The sequence below is a fragment of the Bombus fervidus genome, chromosome 4 (genome assembly GCF_041682495.2).
Source record: "Bombus fervidus isolate BK054 chromosome 4, iyBomFerv1, whole genome shotgun sequence".
In the NCBI taxonomy this organism is placed as follows: domain Eukaryota; kingdom Metazoa; phylum Arthropoda; class Insecta; order Hymenoptera; family Apidae; genus Bombus; species Bombus fervidus.
Window position 1 is genome coordinate 2,308,917 of NC_091520.1, and position 15,458 is coordinate 2,324,374.

The 15,458-nt window shown below is 32.7% G+C and overlaps 1 protein-coding gene and 1 long non-coding RNA gene across 4 annotated transcripts in view; one reads left to right on the forward strand and one right to left on the reverse strand.

Moving 5' to 3' along the window:
• Window positions 1–15,458, forward strand: part of LOC139986778 (tachykinin-like peptides receptor 86C) — a 211,886-nt gene that overhangs the window by 170,027 nt on the left and 26,401 nt on the right. The window lies entirely within an intron of this gene.
• On the reverse strand, window positions 552–1,355 carry LOC139986130 (uncharacterized). Its single transcript, XR_011799581.1, has 2 exons — window positions 1,007–1,355; window positions 552–926 (listed from the first exon to the last, which is right to left on the reverse strand). It is a non-coding gene; the product is annotated as an uncharacterized lncRNA (long non-coding RNA).

The following is a 15,458-nucleotide window of genomic DNA, read 5'->3' on the forward strand; positions in this document are numbered from 1 at the left end:
CTACGAAGAGTATAGTAGCTTCAAAGTTAACGACATATGACCGACAATTTATGTCGCAGAAAAGCAAACTATGATGACGTAGAGATGATTCTGTAATAATTTTCAAGAAGAATTGAATGGAAACTTCGAATAAGAGTCTAAATCGCACTTAAAACTTTAGGAAAAGTCGGTTTCCAAGTTACGTTATTTCATAACACTTAACGTACTTTCTATGTTCGACAGTATGTCGCCTTTTGACCAAATGTCTGCAATCTGTGTGTATTAAAACAATCGATAAGAATCGTAGAATCATACTTTACGATAAAATCCATTTATCCGAATTACTTTTATTGGAACAAAATTTTAATTAACGCCTGATTAATCGAACGTTTACTGCTTGAATTTATATTGCACCGTGAGCTTCTATTATGTGAACGAAGCATGCACGTAGTGAGGAGAACTGGTGGGCTTTTATCGTATAAACCTCGATTTAAACTGTTTGACCACCGATACGTTCAGACAAATGGAGTTCTACTGTACTATTAATCCAACTTTCACCAAAATATATGCTATGTGCTATAGTCTTCTATTCGAGATTCTCGTTCAATGGTACATTAGCTCTTAAACCTGTCGACTCACAGCTAAAAATTAAAGTAAAAGAATACCATAGCTTACCCTATGTTCTATGCTGTGTGTGTGTGTGTGTGTGTCCAGATTTTCACACTTTCTTATGGCGCCATTATCCCACTGACCATTCACTGTAATTGATGATGGAAGAGCGTTGCACGTCTTTCGTGAATCGTGATTTGTAGTTCGCGTCAGTATTCGATTGGTAAGCCTATAATCAGCGTAGTATTCAATTAGCATTTCTCGTAACTTGTACATCTTATAGAACAACACTCTATGGAATTTCCGAGTTAATATTTCTTGCGATTTATGACTCTGCTCTAATTAAGTGCAAGCCGTGATTGTTGTGAAGCAAGTGCATCGTGTTAGTTCACCGCGAGTGTTCATAAGCAGAGCTTACACGTATTGCAGTCGTTTTCTACAACTGTCCAACGGTGCTACAATACGGTGCGTTGTGCAATCTCCGTTTTCTTGCAAATAAAAATTCATTTTCGTTCCTAATTCTTCTTTTTTTCTTTTTCTTTTAATTGTTTGGAAATCCACCATACCATTTCGTATTATCCGTGATGTAAAATAAATACAATTATGCAGTTCTGTCACTGTAATTGGAGATGTTAAATACAACAATTTTTTCAAGCTTCTAAGTTTGGAGATTATGCGCGATTCTCGTAAACGTTTAGGCACCTTCAATCGCACTTACAACACATTTTTCTGTACCGATTGTTTCATAGTAATATAGATGTGTGTTAATAGATACAATACACGAAACATAATCACTGTGCACTGTAATATTAATAATATCCAACTCGCTTAAATATGCACAATGTCCGCTTAAAAAGTGCATAAACTCTTTTCATTGCTCCCTTAAATTTCATTGTGTTTAAAATGTTTCTTACGAAAATAAGAAGACGAATATAATTTGAAAATATTTATTACAAATTTTGACATGCTGTCGATATGTTGAAATTCCGATTTAAAAATAGCTTCCCATCCTTAAAGGCGCATTACGAAATTGTCAATAAAAATCGCCACATATTTGTTCCTTTAGATGGATCAGTACACTGAACAAGTGCTTGTACGTAATGTCGCCAAGACGATATTGTGAACATCTCTGGTGGTATTATAAATATTGACACAATTGCCAATACACAAGAATACTGTTTCCGTCAACCAAAATAGTGGAATTCATTCAGCTGCGTAATATTTGCATCGCAGGGAAAAAAATGAAAGATACATGTATCTTTATCATTAAAAATCTTTTTATCATTTTTATCACTAAAATATTTTTACCATTAAATATCAGTTTTTATCATTAAAGATATTGTTGTATCTAAACAAAATAGATATATCTAGATGCAAGTAGAAATGTAAAGAACCTGTATACACATATACAACTATAGATATTGATTTTAAGGAAAACAATGGAGATTAGATACTAGTTTCCTATGCAGGATGTACAAAAAGCTTAAGGACGAACTTTAGAAATATACAATATTTTTTTGCAAGCGATTTAAAAGCGATTAATTTTGGAGTTATCAGGTGTTTAATGTATAAAATTATAAAAGCACGGTATATGTTAAATCAGTTGCTTCGTTAAACGGGTTGATAATAACAAATGGAAAACTGTTAACAAGAGATGAGACAAATGTCAGAGATCTGTCAACGCGTATGTGCGTTGAAATGAACTGGGAACAAATTCGATATATTCTATAGAGGTAGTGTCTTATTCGTAAAAATATCTCGTAACACCGAAACTAATGGTTTTTGAACTCATGTTCATTAAGCTTATTCTCATAAATACTATATACTGCAAGAGTTCGTCACCAACCTTTTTGCAAACCCTGTATACAATATGAAAGTCTTTAATGTGATCTTAATGGCTTCTATGTTTCTTTATCCTTTTATGTATGCAGATGGAAACAAAACACATAATAAGAAATGCGTCATTTTCTTGTGCTCCTGTGAAATACTATGCTTTATTAGGGCTGTTCAGTAGGCTTTTGCATGCATTTATTGGACATTTGTTGAATTTCAGATTCAAGTACTATCGATATATTTTGCATCGAAAATTCAAATGTATTCGGTCTAGCGCGGCAGCAGGTGTTTTGTCGCAAAAAGCCGGCAGCCCAAGGCGCACACTTTATATCGCACAGCTCGATGCTGAAAGGATTAATTGTTTTATTTAATTTGTTAATTGATCGGAGAAAATCCCTTTTACAAGAAGATAGTGAAGATAGCGAAAACAGTGAAGATGTAAGACGTGCAGTAAGAGAAAGACAAATACCGGAGTGACACAGTCGCTGCAAGATAATAGGGAAAACATGTGGTTAAATATATCGTAAAACTATATATTATTATAAAACTATATATATCGTAATATCTAAAAGTACACTAGTGCTCCACTCTTAGATTAGCTAAGGTTACATAGTCTTTCTTCCTGAAAAGTAATTATACATATAAGCTGAATTATATTTAGTTATTCGTATTTTGTCGTAAAGAAGAATTGTTAATAGACGGAGTATGTTCTTCGCGGTGATCGAAAATTCCAGAGACTACGAAAGCTGTTTCAATTCACGTAAAAAGATACTGGGAGCAAGTAATTCTTCCTATTTCGACAGAAAATCGGAAAGAACGAAAGTTACAGGTTTTTAAAAAACGGTAGGCAATTGTCGAAATTGCGTAATGCCACGATATTTCATGCAACGATGCTTCCCAATTCGTTTGGCACGTCGTCCGCTAATTTTTATTAAACGATTCACATTTACATAGATTGAGTAGTCATTTTCGGAAATTCCAATAAAACATTGCAGCAACTTTCTGAATTCCGATCGCACGATGCGAAGGTAAATATTATATTGACTTTTCAAAGTTTGAAAACTGCGTCATTCTATACTGATCGTACAATTCAATAAAACCGATTTAGAAGTTTCAATTGGATGTCTGCGACGATGAAATTACTTCCCGTTTACAAATATTATACTGCTACGTTTTAAAGAGTAGAAATAAGAGATTGCTCGCAGGTATGCATACAAGGAAAATTGAAACACGGTATGTATTCATAAATGCGTGTCGATGCATCACCGTTCCGAGTTAACACATAAAAATGAATAAAAATGCCGTATGAGCGTATCGCACCTTTACGAGGAAAATGACGCAACTAGAGAAACGCGATTTTGCAGGTATCACTATAAAAATGTTGCAGAGACACTTCTCCACCGAATATGAAAATCTTATTCATGTATCTCTATCGTTGCGTCGCGAGTAGTTGGCAGTTCGCGACTTCAAAATTGACCGTATGATAACGCGCGAGTATAACTTAGCGAATGATTTGAGACGTACTCTGCTCGAAGGTTTGAATGATCATCTACTGGGCGCCTAGAGTCTCGAACTCGTATCCTTCATCTCCTTCTGCAAGGGTAGATTATGCTAAATTTTATTCCTCGTGAGGTGATCGAGCACTGACCAGTGAAGAATTAATTAACTTCGTAAACATTGGGAAACTTAAACATTTAGGGAAAATTCAAGGTACTCACTTTGCGATATTTACGATACGTCAGTTTGCCATCAAGGTGTCAGAAGAAACTTCGTATTCGTTGATACTATAAAATTAATGTTCTCCTGGCTACAAATAAAGTGATATGTAGCAATAAAACGTATATTAAAAATAGCAACGAAATGACGTCTGTTCACCCTACTTAAACTAATTGCTAACGTCTTAACATTCATAACTTGGCTGGTAGAGAGAATAGCTATGTCGCTCTTTCTGATTTATGTGGCACTGTGATGTATCCTACAAATGCGTCTTCCTGTTAGTCGTGTCCTGGCTAGATGATTGATTTTCCAGTGTCGAGAACTAAAAATGAAAAAGGAAAAAGTACAGTAGAGCCTGTTTTATGAGCAGTTATTCTTGTTCATTAATTTCCACGAAAAACCCAGTTCTAATTAGAGACGAAATGATAAGACCAACTTAAAGGTCTATTCGGCAAATTCTGATAATGATCGGCAACTTGAGAAACAGTAAATCCCGCTTGTCTGTACAATTAATTCGAAGGGACAAAGCATCGAGTAACATCAAAGTAGCGCTCGAAGCTTCGCCTTTAGTTTTCGAGTTGTGAATGATTAATGAAAATGTTCAGAGCGTCTGCGTCATGCGTCAACTACCGCACGTCTTAATATTAACTGCATACTCGGTTGAAATGTGTGAATATTATTCAAAGTTTATCCTTAAACTTTGCTCTTCTGATCTTTAAAAGATCATCGTGATCGGAATTGAAATAATATAAAGAACAATAAGAAATATCCATTATGCGTATTAAATATTTTCCATTTCAGACAGTATGATAAATGGTGCTGTCAGAATTCGAAAAATAAAATTCTCTTATAGTCATTCGTTTGGAAGAATAACAGAATCTAGAATAAATACAAATGTTTCTAGTAAATATTTATATATTCGTAGAAGATTTTTTAAACTTATTTCTCCTCACTGTGATATCAAGTTGTTGCAACTCGATCAATGTGCACTCAATCTTCACTATTAAAATCACAATACGTATAGTGTTTTACATTCTTCTACGAGAATAATAGACGTATTTAAATTAATTCGATACTCTTGGTAAATATACTCGTAACAGTTGTTTAAATTTATCTTCTCCTACTGCGATATTAAATAGTCAGAGTTTAATAAACATTTGCATTATTGGGATTCGTTTGCTCGACTGAAAACTGTAAAGTTAAGTATATCTTCTTATACGTTTCTATTGTACCAATTTACTTCAAGACCATCTTGTCTAAATATTATAACTGGTAATATTACTGCATACAACTGGGTGTGCTAGATGAACTTATCGTATTGCAGTTTTTTTCCTGCTTTCAATTAGAATTGTAATTACAATTACAATTGCTCCTGCTAGTATTCACATACAGTTTTCCCATTGCCTACTAATATTATTTATTTACATTATTTGACAATATTAGACGTACTTTTATAATTTAATGTGTCGGCTTTAGACCTATAAGTTTCAGTTTATGCAAAGTGAGTTTTATGACTCCGTTTCTCGATGATTTGTCACGATGATCGATGGACGTTATGTGCTGTTGGTTTTTCGAGAAACGATCATGTTACGAATTCCACTTTTGCATCAAGTGTAACAGCCTATTTGTTGTCGAAATAATTTGCATTATTGTTAGACATTTAATTTAATTAAAATGTTGAATTTGTTCAAATACTGAGTTAAATTATCTGCAAATTGTATTATTTTATATTAGACATCGACTTGGTATTTCTATAAAACAGAAACAAACTAACCGAGGTTGCCACCACCAAATGCGAATTTTTGCAAAAAAAACGAACAGTGTTCGTTCGTCCATGTTTTTCACGCTTCAAAAAGAAGTTACAAGTCTTTCTAAATTTTCATTTGGTAATAACTTCCTTTTGAGGAATGGACCAATGTGGACAAATCATGGACAAATACCGTTTGTATCTTCGTAGAAGATTCGCATTTCGGAGTGCGAACTTCACCGAATTTAGGAACAGTTTCTCTACGATTTGTAGTAAATTCTTTCACTCTTATACATATAACTGTTTCAACAGGCTCTACGTTTTACAAGATTTAAAAATTTGCAAATAACGTGGAAAGAGAAACCTATGGAACTTAATTTCATTTGGGAGACTTCATCAGATATGACATAATGATATCTATTTAAATGAAATCGTCGATGTAAATTGCCGATGGAACTTACGTAATTTTGTTACGTATAATTCTGTTATGTAAATAACTCCCAGAAAGTTAGGATCGTAAGAGTGTAACATCGCGATACTTTCGGGTTAAACCAGCGGAAAAGTTATACTAAAATGTAGCCTAATACCTTAAATATATATTTAGTTAAAAGATATGTTCGCAGTCAAGGGCTTCCTATAATGTTTAACACAGCGTATATCTCATTTAATATAACCAATATTGTTGATAGAATTCGACTAAATTATAAATTCTGCTGAATTATAAATGGATTTCATTTAATTGCCTTATATAAAGCTTTGATCCTTGATACGTGTAGGGAGTTGAGAAATTAATTAATGCAAAGGTAATTGTACAATATTGAATAATGTTGCAGTGCATCGTGCACCGATGTCTGGATTTCATGACACGTTACAATGTTTAGATCTGCATCGGCGAATCGGTATCGAAACCAACTTGTATCGATGAAGAAATCGGGATATCAAATATAATTTCGTAGGAAATAAATTTCCCTCGTTTGATTCTTCATAAATATGTGCATACTTCAGGAATCGTTTTGCTGAATAATTGGGGAGAAATTGCAGTATTAATTTTTAAATCTTCCTAACTATTTCCGGTGGCTAAAAATCTTAGGGTTGCAAAAGATTTGTCTTCTTGCACTAACTGCATCACACATCATTGTATTTTGTGTTTCAATTTATAGGCGAACTTTAGCCGACAGATGTTGAAAGACAGAATCATCCATACGCAAATATTTTCTATAATCAGCCGATTCATTCGTTTTTTGATCTTTTTAATAACGCAAAATTAGACGTTAATTGCTTCTTTCAGTTAACCATCTTTCGGCCCATATCTTCCTAGCGTTTAATCTTTTATTTCTTACGATCAACGTACCTTCTATTAATCACGATAATAACGGAGTTGAAAAATAATCAAACATATCGAAATACGTGTTTCAAAGTTGGTATCATGCCACAAACTGAGAAGAATCGGTAATGCGGAGGTAAACTGATGCAAATTTCATGAAACCTAAATATCGATGCCTGCATCTCAATACGTTTCAACGCGAAGAGCGGGATTAAGTCATTAAGAATGGCTTATGACCTGCAAATATCCTTTGAACCTTTATTCGACGATGCAATCTGCTCATTATGCAAATTATAATTATATTACAACGATTGCACTGTTTCGTTGAAGGCTTTGCAGCAATAACAAACAAAATTTGTACAACATAACGTTCGTCGTTCTAAATGAAAGATTGTCCTTTCATATATATTGGCCTATTGCATTTGATACAGAAATTTTATGCTGTACTATACTCACAATAGTATTCGAATACTCTTAGGAGCTTTCTATATATATACGTTATACAAAGTATTTTGTAATATCACTAGCACTATAACAAAACACGACTATAGTGATTGCATTGAAAAAATTTGGAACAGATCTGAAAATGCATAGAAAAATTAAAAAATTGCAGTATCGTAGTGTAAATAAAGATACATTGTATTATTATATAATAATATAAATATTATTATATATTATTATAAATAAAGATACATTAATATTATTGCTATTATTAGAACTATTATATTATATTGACATTATTAATACTATTCTCGTTTTCAATAGCAATTTACTCCATGAAAGCTGGGAGATAGTCTGTAATGTTTAGCGTTGTAAGGTAATCGTACGATATTCGATTAAACGTCGGAGATGAATAGCTGCATTCCACTTAACCTGTCTACTTGCTGATTCCACAGGGACAAATCAAAACTGGCTTCATGACATCTTCAATAAGAGAAAGTGAATGTGTTTCTCTGCATATAAGTCTGTACGTACCGTGTACATAACGATATTATCAACGAAATAAAAAAAATGAAATTTCCATATTTTTTACCTTTTTTTTTCTGAAGATATTTCAATGAAAGTAACATCAACAATTTTGATACTTGAATTAATTTGATTTACACCGGCAGCTATGTAGGCCAGCAGATCAGCTGATGAAGATTTATCCCTATTTCATTTACATTTTCCATTCTAAAGCTAACGAATAAAAGTCGACGAAGCAACGCATGCGTCCACCGAGGATACACACACGTATAGCAATTTTTCTTTTCCATGAATATCTCAAATGTACATACGAACCGTTCACAAGCCACGTTGTTTAACTCCATAAATTGAGAAGCAGGAAAAAGTAATGGTGTAACTCTATTTTCTCAAGCACTATTTTCTCAATTTACCTTGGAAGTTGCTGTTATTTATGTCATCTTGTAATCAATGAACTCATGGAAGCAACTGATTTGTCTTTTGAGAATTAAATATTAATTTCTCAAAATATTTTTTCATATCTATTTTCCTGCATATCAGTTTGTTATGCACAATTTATTTAAAAATTGGTATTGGAATAAATTGCTAATCTTATTATGTGTAGGTCTTTGTTTTTGTGAATTAATGGGTTACGCAATTCCTGAACAAAATGATTATATTTATCAGATTATTTTTCAGATTTTTTAACAGAATATCATATCTATATAACTACGAAATAAAAATGATTAATATTATATAATATATTTAACTCTATTCAAAGACGCGATGATCATTTAACATTTAACATAAGATAATGATCGTTTGAATCATTCAACACGGTTTAAAGAAGATTGTATCGGAATTTATTTTCGCCTAAACAATGTTAACAGTTTACCCGCAATAGCTTAACAATAATTCAGTACTTTAACACGGTAAAGTTGGAAAATATATACGTGGAGAATTTACGGGGCTTAAGCTTAGAAGTTTGCATTCTTCCTACACATATACATATGTATGTACATATATAGTCGATCAGGAAACACTGTACATAGCATAAGCTCTTTAAATATAAAATATTATGGTAAAAACGTTGATTCAACAAATTTGTTGCGCATTAAGACGCGTGTTATTAAAATGTTACACAAACCATTCATTTTCACCTTTAGTAAGAAAAAAAAAAAAAAAAAGAAAGAAGTGGAAAGAAATATAAAACATAATTTTGTAAAATTTACATAAGTACGTTTGTTATATCTATAAGAAATTATAAAAATAGGGGGCTTAACGTTACATTAATATGTTGTGACATCTAAGTAAGCGTCAATAATATTCTGCTATCTTTTTGGTATCAAAAACATGAAAGTTTTGTGAACTAGGTATTTCAATATCCTTAATTCCATTTAGAAACACATAAATAGCAATTGTACCGATATGTAGCTATAAAGAAATTTTGTGACAAAGTGCGTTTTTCTTTGGTAAGTCGCAATCTAAAGGGTATGAAGAAAAATATAGATATTGGACCAACAGGTGCCGCATGTGTTAAAAAAAATCAACACTAACAGCGTATGAAAATGTCATATCTATCTATGAAGCACTGTACGTGCGTGTAAGTGTCCGTTGATAATGACATAACAATTTATTACCAAATTATTGCCAAATTAGTGAGGACTACCTAGTTCAGGAGTAGAAGGTAGTGCAGTCCCGACTGCTAGATTTTCAATCAAATGTTCCCGAAAGATTTCCATCGCAAAGTATAGCAGATTAGATTAATCGCGATATTTGTTGTTGTTCTTAGCGTATTGTGCATTGTGCCACAACGGCTGACTTAACGACTTCTTCCTCGTTTCGACCATCGAGCTAGACCAACTAACCTAATCCTGTACGTGATACGTGGAAATTTTAAGTAAAATTCCAACATTGATTGTCTTCCACTGAACGGAAGAAAAATCCAATCAGTATGCTCGTTAGATATCGCTCATACCCTTCCACGTGCCCGAAGCGCGCCTATGGCGAGGAAAGGGTGAGCGATATAATAAACTAGAAGCTCGTTTACCGAACAGGTTTGAGAGACAAGACAGTTCGGATTACCGAGCAGTTCCGATAATAGAGGTACGCTGGATAGCTAACCCGTGTAGCTCTTCTTACTAGTTTTACGATTTCAATTGTTCTTTCTTCGATACATAGAAATTATTTCGAACAAAAATAATTGATTGGATACTTTATAGATCCTAGATGACTTTGCAGATCCAAACTTTGAGTAGACTTCTTAAAATGAAGACTTCTTCTCTATCTCATTCGTCTTCGAACTTTCTAAGAGAATTTAGATTAAAATTCTGCCTAGATATAATTATCATAGTTTACTATGTTACTGTAATTCTTTAATTGTAAGAAATCTTTGTTGTAACAAAACATATATCGTATACCATTATACTACGTATACTACGTATATTGTATACTAATACTTATAAGGAATACTTAAACCCGGATGACGAACAAACACCGGTTCTAATTTCGCATACAAATTTACTCAACGACTGACTTCACTCTTACGTGCGAGTGAAATTAAATTCAAGAGCTACTGTACTCCGAAGAATATTAAGTAAACCGTTACTTAGCAATTATTAGCTATTTAACTTTGAAGAATATTGGATTGTCTAACGTCTGCATTTCACGTGGTCATAAAAGAAGCGAAAGTAAAACATCATAGGAGAAAAGTCTGAAGTAAAACAAACTAAACGTATGTATATCTTTTTCTATCTTGCCTGACCGTGTTTCGATAGCGAAGGTATTACAATTAATATCATGAGAATGCAACTTGTACTCAAAATAAATGTTAAAAATAATTTTATTCACACAGTTATAAGGAGTAATCAAAATCTTTAATGTACGCAAATTTATGTACACGATATAGTAACGTTCTAATATGAAAGAAACTTAATTACGAGAAACTTGATTGAATGAGAAATATCGGTTTCTACTGCTCAGTTATCCTCACAATGCTATTATATAGCAATGACTGTATTAAAACAATACAATCAATAAATAATATATCTAATAATGTGATGTAATGTATTTATTAAATTTCAATCTCACGGTCTAGAAATTGGACTTGGTTTACAAAAATATCTTGAATATCTATATCCTCGTTAATTCACATACTCAAGTGTCACTAAAGAGTCTATTTGCCAATTTGCATAATACAATCTCTAATATAAATCTTTTATTTCCCAATTTCTTGCTTCTACATTAATAATATATTTAATAACGTACATACATAGTATGTACATAGCAATTAATAATAACTTAGAAATTAATTAGAAATAACTGTAATGCATGGCGTTAACCCTTTCATTACTGGAAATGTACTTGAGTCCTGTGAAATTCGTGTCCATGCGGAGCCCGTAAATTTACGGATTCCGCATAGCGTATAATCAGTCGATAGCAAAATTTATCGCACACCGTTCGTCTTATCACAGGAATATATATTCAGCAATTAGAGAGTTAAATCTTTGAAGCTTTTAATCGCATGGATATAAATGCTCTCTCATTTTTATTCGGTAGTGAATCGAACTAAATCTATCACAAGATTAAGAAAATGAAAAATTGAAAAAATTCTCTAAGAGGAAAAAGGAGAGAGAGAGAGAGAGAGAGAGAAGAAGAAGAAAAGGGAAGAGTAGTGTTAGCGTTACGGATTGTAATAATATTAAGAGTAAAATTAAACATTATTTCAATTAATTTTATATTTAGACAACAATCACTCATTTTTCAGAAATTTAAATGAGAAACGGAATGACCTACTTAATATGTGACTGAATCTGAATATTATTACTTCTTAATTATTATTTCTTGCTTATTACTTTGGTCATAAACAATTTTATTTTTCTATTATTCTCGGCCATGATATTATTATAACGTGTTTCTGTTAAAAGGCTCCTGATTATTGTTTATATAGGATAAACTAAACTGATTTTACTAAAACACGTAGTTGAGTCGATTCAGCATACTTAGCAAAATCTATAGAATATAGTAGTATACATATAGCAGTACACAATATATATAGTAATACACAATGTCTGGAAGTTGTAGAAAAAATGCTGTAGTAGAATCATCATATATTATTATGACGGTGAACCTTTTAAAAATGATTCTACGTGCATCTGCATAATGACCATATTTACTATGCAGAGTGTGTGGTAGCAGATGGTAGATTTAAGGGATCCTTCTACGATTTGAAATGAAACGAAAAAATCATAAAACCAAAGTAACCGTTCTTTTAAACATTTTGTGGAAAAATGTCATTTGGTAAAAATCAATTTTTATTTAAGTGGAAGTCAGTTATCGATAAGTCTGAAAGAAATTTTTCAAAAAATGAGATGATTGGAAAGTATTAATTTTTAATTGTTATAATTATGAATACCCATTACAAGCGATTAAAATTTTGTTTAGTTACAAACAATATCGACGACAAACATTTTTTATAATTACATTTGATCTATTGTCAAATGTATCTTCATACAGTTTTTTTATGTAAAAAAATATATAAGTTTTACAGTTAATGTTTGTTATATTATCAATGAACATGTACAAAATTATTAATAATGTTGATAGCAATTAACAATAACCGCATCTAACCGAAAATAATGTTTGCCCATCGATAATGGTTATCGGTAACTAAAATAAAATTCGGACCATCGATAATGGTTATACTGGTAACCAAGAAAAATTCCGGTCATTTATATTGGTTATTGATAATTAAAATTAAATTTCCGTCATTAATAATGGTTATTCATGGCTAAAAAAAATTCCTATCGACAATAATTACGGCTTATCGAAAGAACGTTTATCATTCATAACGCTTCTCCGTAAGCAAAATTTTGAAATTAAGGATGCTAACTCTTTTGCCATGGCTTCTAAAATTTGTCGTATGACAATTACACTATCTGGAAAAAATTGTATTTCAGGCTTCGTTTATTATTTATTGAGGGCAAATAATCAGCGAAACTTCCCTATATGGCAAATATAGAGCAGCGTAAAGCAAGGGATCACAGTAATCATTAAACTGATCAACACATGTTCGCCAGTATACTCCTACATATCACAGAGAAGAAAACTATAACATTTGGCACGCTATGGTAGACAACGATCCTTGCAGCTTATATTAAACAAGTAAATTACAGTAAAAAGTAAATACAGTAAATAAAATTGGTCCTTCGTACAGCGTACCTTCATAGATTGCCACGACGTGTTGCGACGCGGTTAAGATTTTGTAGTGCGTAACATTCTATTTCACAATGTCACCGCGATAGTAAAACAACAATGATACAAATTCATCATGCAGAAGTTACTTCGCGTTTAACCCGCGAATTCAATCAACGGCAACGCGCCAACAACAGATTAAACATTAATCGTACGTAGACACAGAAATTCATACGAAAATACTAAAGTTTATGGAATTTCAGAGTAGAGATTTAAAAAAGCAAAGTAATAAACAGAACGTATATTATAGGTATATGGACATAGTACGTATAACATATAATGCATACGAATTTATTCATAATTATTCAAATTTTCCCTGTGAATAACTTTCATTTGAGAATAACCAATAGACAAGAAGATGGAAACTAAAACTCCATGATTCATGCAGGTTGCACGAAATAAATCCACTAGATAGTGCAAAACCCGCATAAGGGAAGACGAGAAAAAGAAAAAACGCAGTCGTCGGATGAAACAAGTTATTTCACGTCGCGTCCCCTGAGCCGGTTAATATTTAGTGAGATTAGATCGCATATATTTCCTGGATTGCCAGTGTAACAAAACCGAGTGAGGTTTGAATGTAATTTACATAGGAGTTGTAATTTACATAGGAGACATATTTCCACTCATTTATCGCAACACTTGTAATTGTGCTCGAGTTTAATTATCCTCGAAACCCATTCAAATCAGCAATGTTTGCAATCGTAAATCTTTATGAAAGCTCCCATATAATACAACTTTGTCGATCGAGTTGTCTCATTGTCAAATAATTATAATTACAAGATCTTATTAATACATTGTTAACCAACTATATTATGCAAAAGCTAATTGATGCCACCGGTTATTTCATGTAAAAGTTAACGCCAGTTTACTTTGTGCATGAAAACACGAATTTACCGATCGATAACGCTTGCGCATGAATAACGAATACACGAGTTTATTCGTCGTACAGTTGAACAATGTGTTAACATCTGTTGCGACTCTGATTTTACATCAGTATCGTCCACACGTCTCAAACAATTTCTATAACAAATATGATTTGCACTGAGATGACAATTTCGCAATCCGATTCGTTCATGAAGTTCCTATCTCCTGCGAGTTCCTGAATTTCTATTAGGTTTCTTAAGTAAGGATCCTCTAGGAAGGTGAAACGCCCGTGTTTAGCCTAATGCACCTCTCAAATAGAGTTGGTTCACGTCGCGTACATGTATCCTGCCAGGTAATTAAATCCTGGCTTACCTAATCATCAGAACTATGGAAGTTTTTGAGTATGCAGAAGCTATATAGAGTCCATTCGACTCATATGCACAAAATGGACCTAAAAGCAGACTTCTTCTAAAAGAATGAAAAGGAAACGTAGAAAATGAGAGGCTTAGTTTTCGAGAAAGTCGAATTTGCGAGTTTGTCAAGTATGCTAGAATGTGGCTAATTACCGACTGGGTGTGAGTAAAGAATCAGGAGGCTATTGTACATGCGAAGGTAAATTAGAAATATGAAATAAATTTCGCTCAAGACTTTATTTTCAGAAGAATAAGATTTGAACGGGTCTAGTTAAGAATTGGCCTGACACAGCTGTATAATTTTCACATTTATTTCTCTCGTCTCGTAAAAAATATTATTCCACATTTCCAACTTTCTTTCACACATAGAATAATCTGTCCAGTTCAGAATCATCCATGTTCAAAGTATACTTGACATGATATCTAGTTTGTAGATTTTTATGCAACTTCATACTTTCATAAATATGAATAAAAAGTAGAATCTAAACAACGATCTGTTTCACCTATTGGATATTACATTTCTATACTGTATTTTGAATATTTCGTGTAAGCTCTGTGTGTGTTTGCATCTTCAAATTTTTTGCATAAACGCGTATATTGAATGTATTAAATTTCCCATAAAAAACAATCCACCGATATCTTTTATTCCGGGAATACAAAGATTTCATGGTTAGTTTTGAAGGAAATAACACGAATGCACATACCCTGATAAAAGAGTTGCAACGTAGCTTCAGATAACTCAAATACAAGCGTTCGAGGAATTTAGAAATGCTCGAGC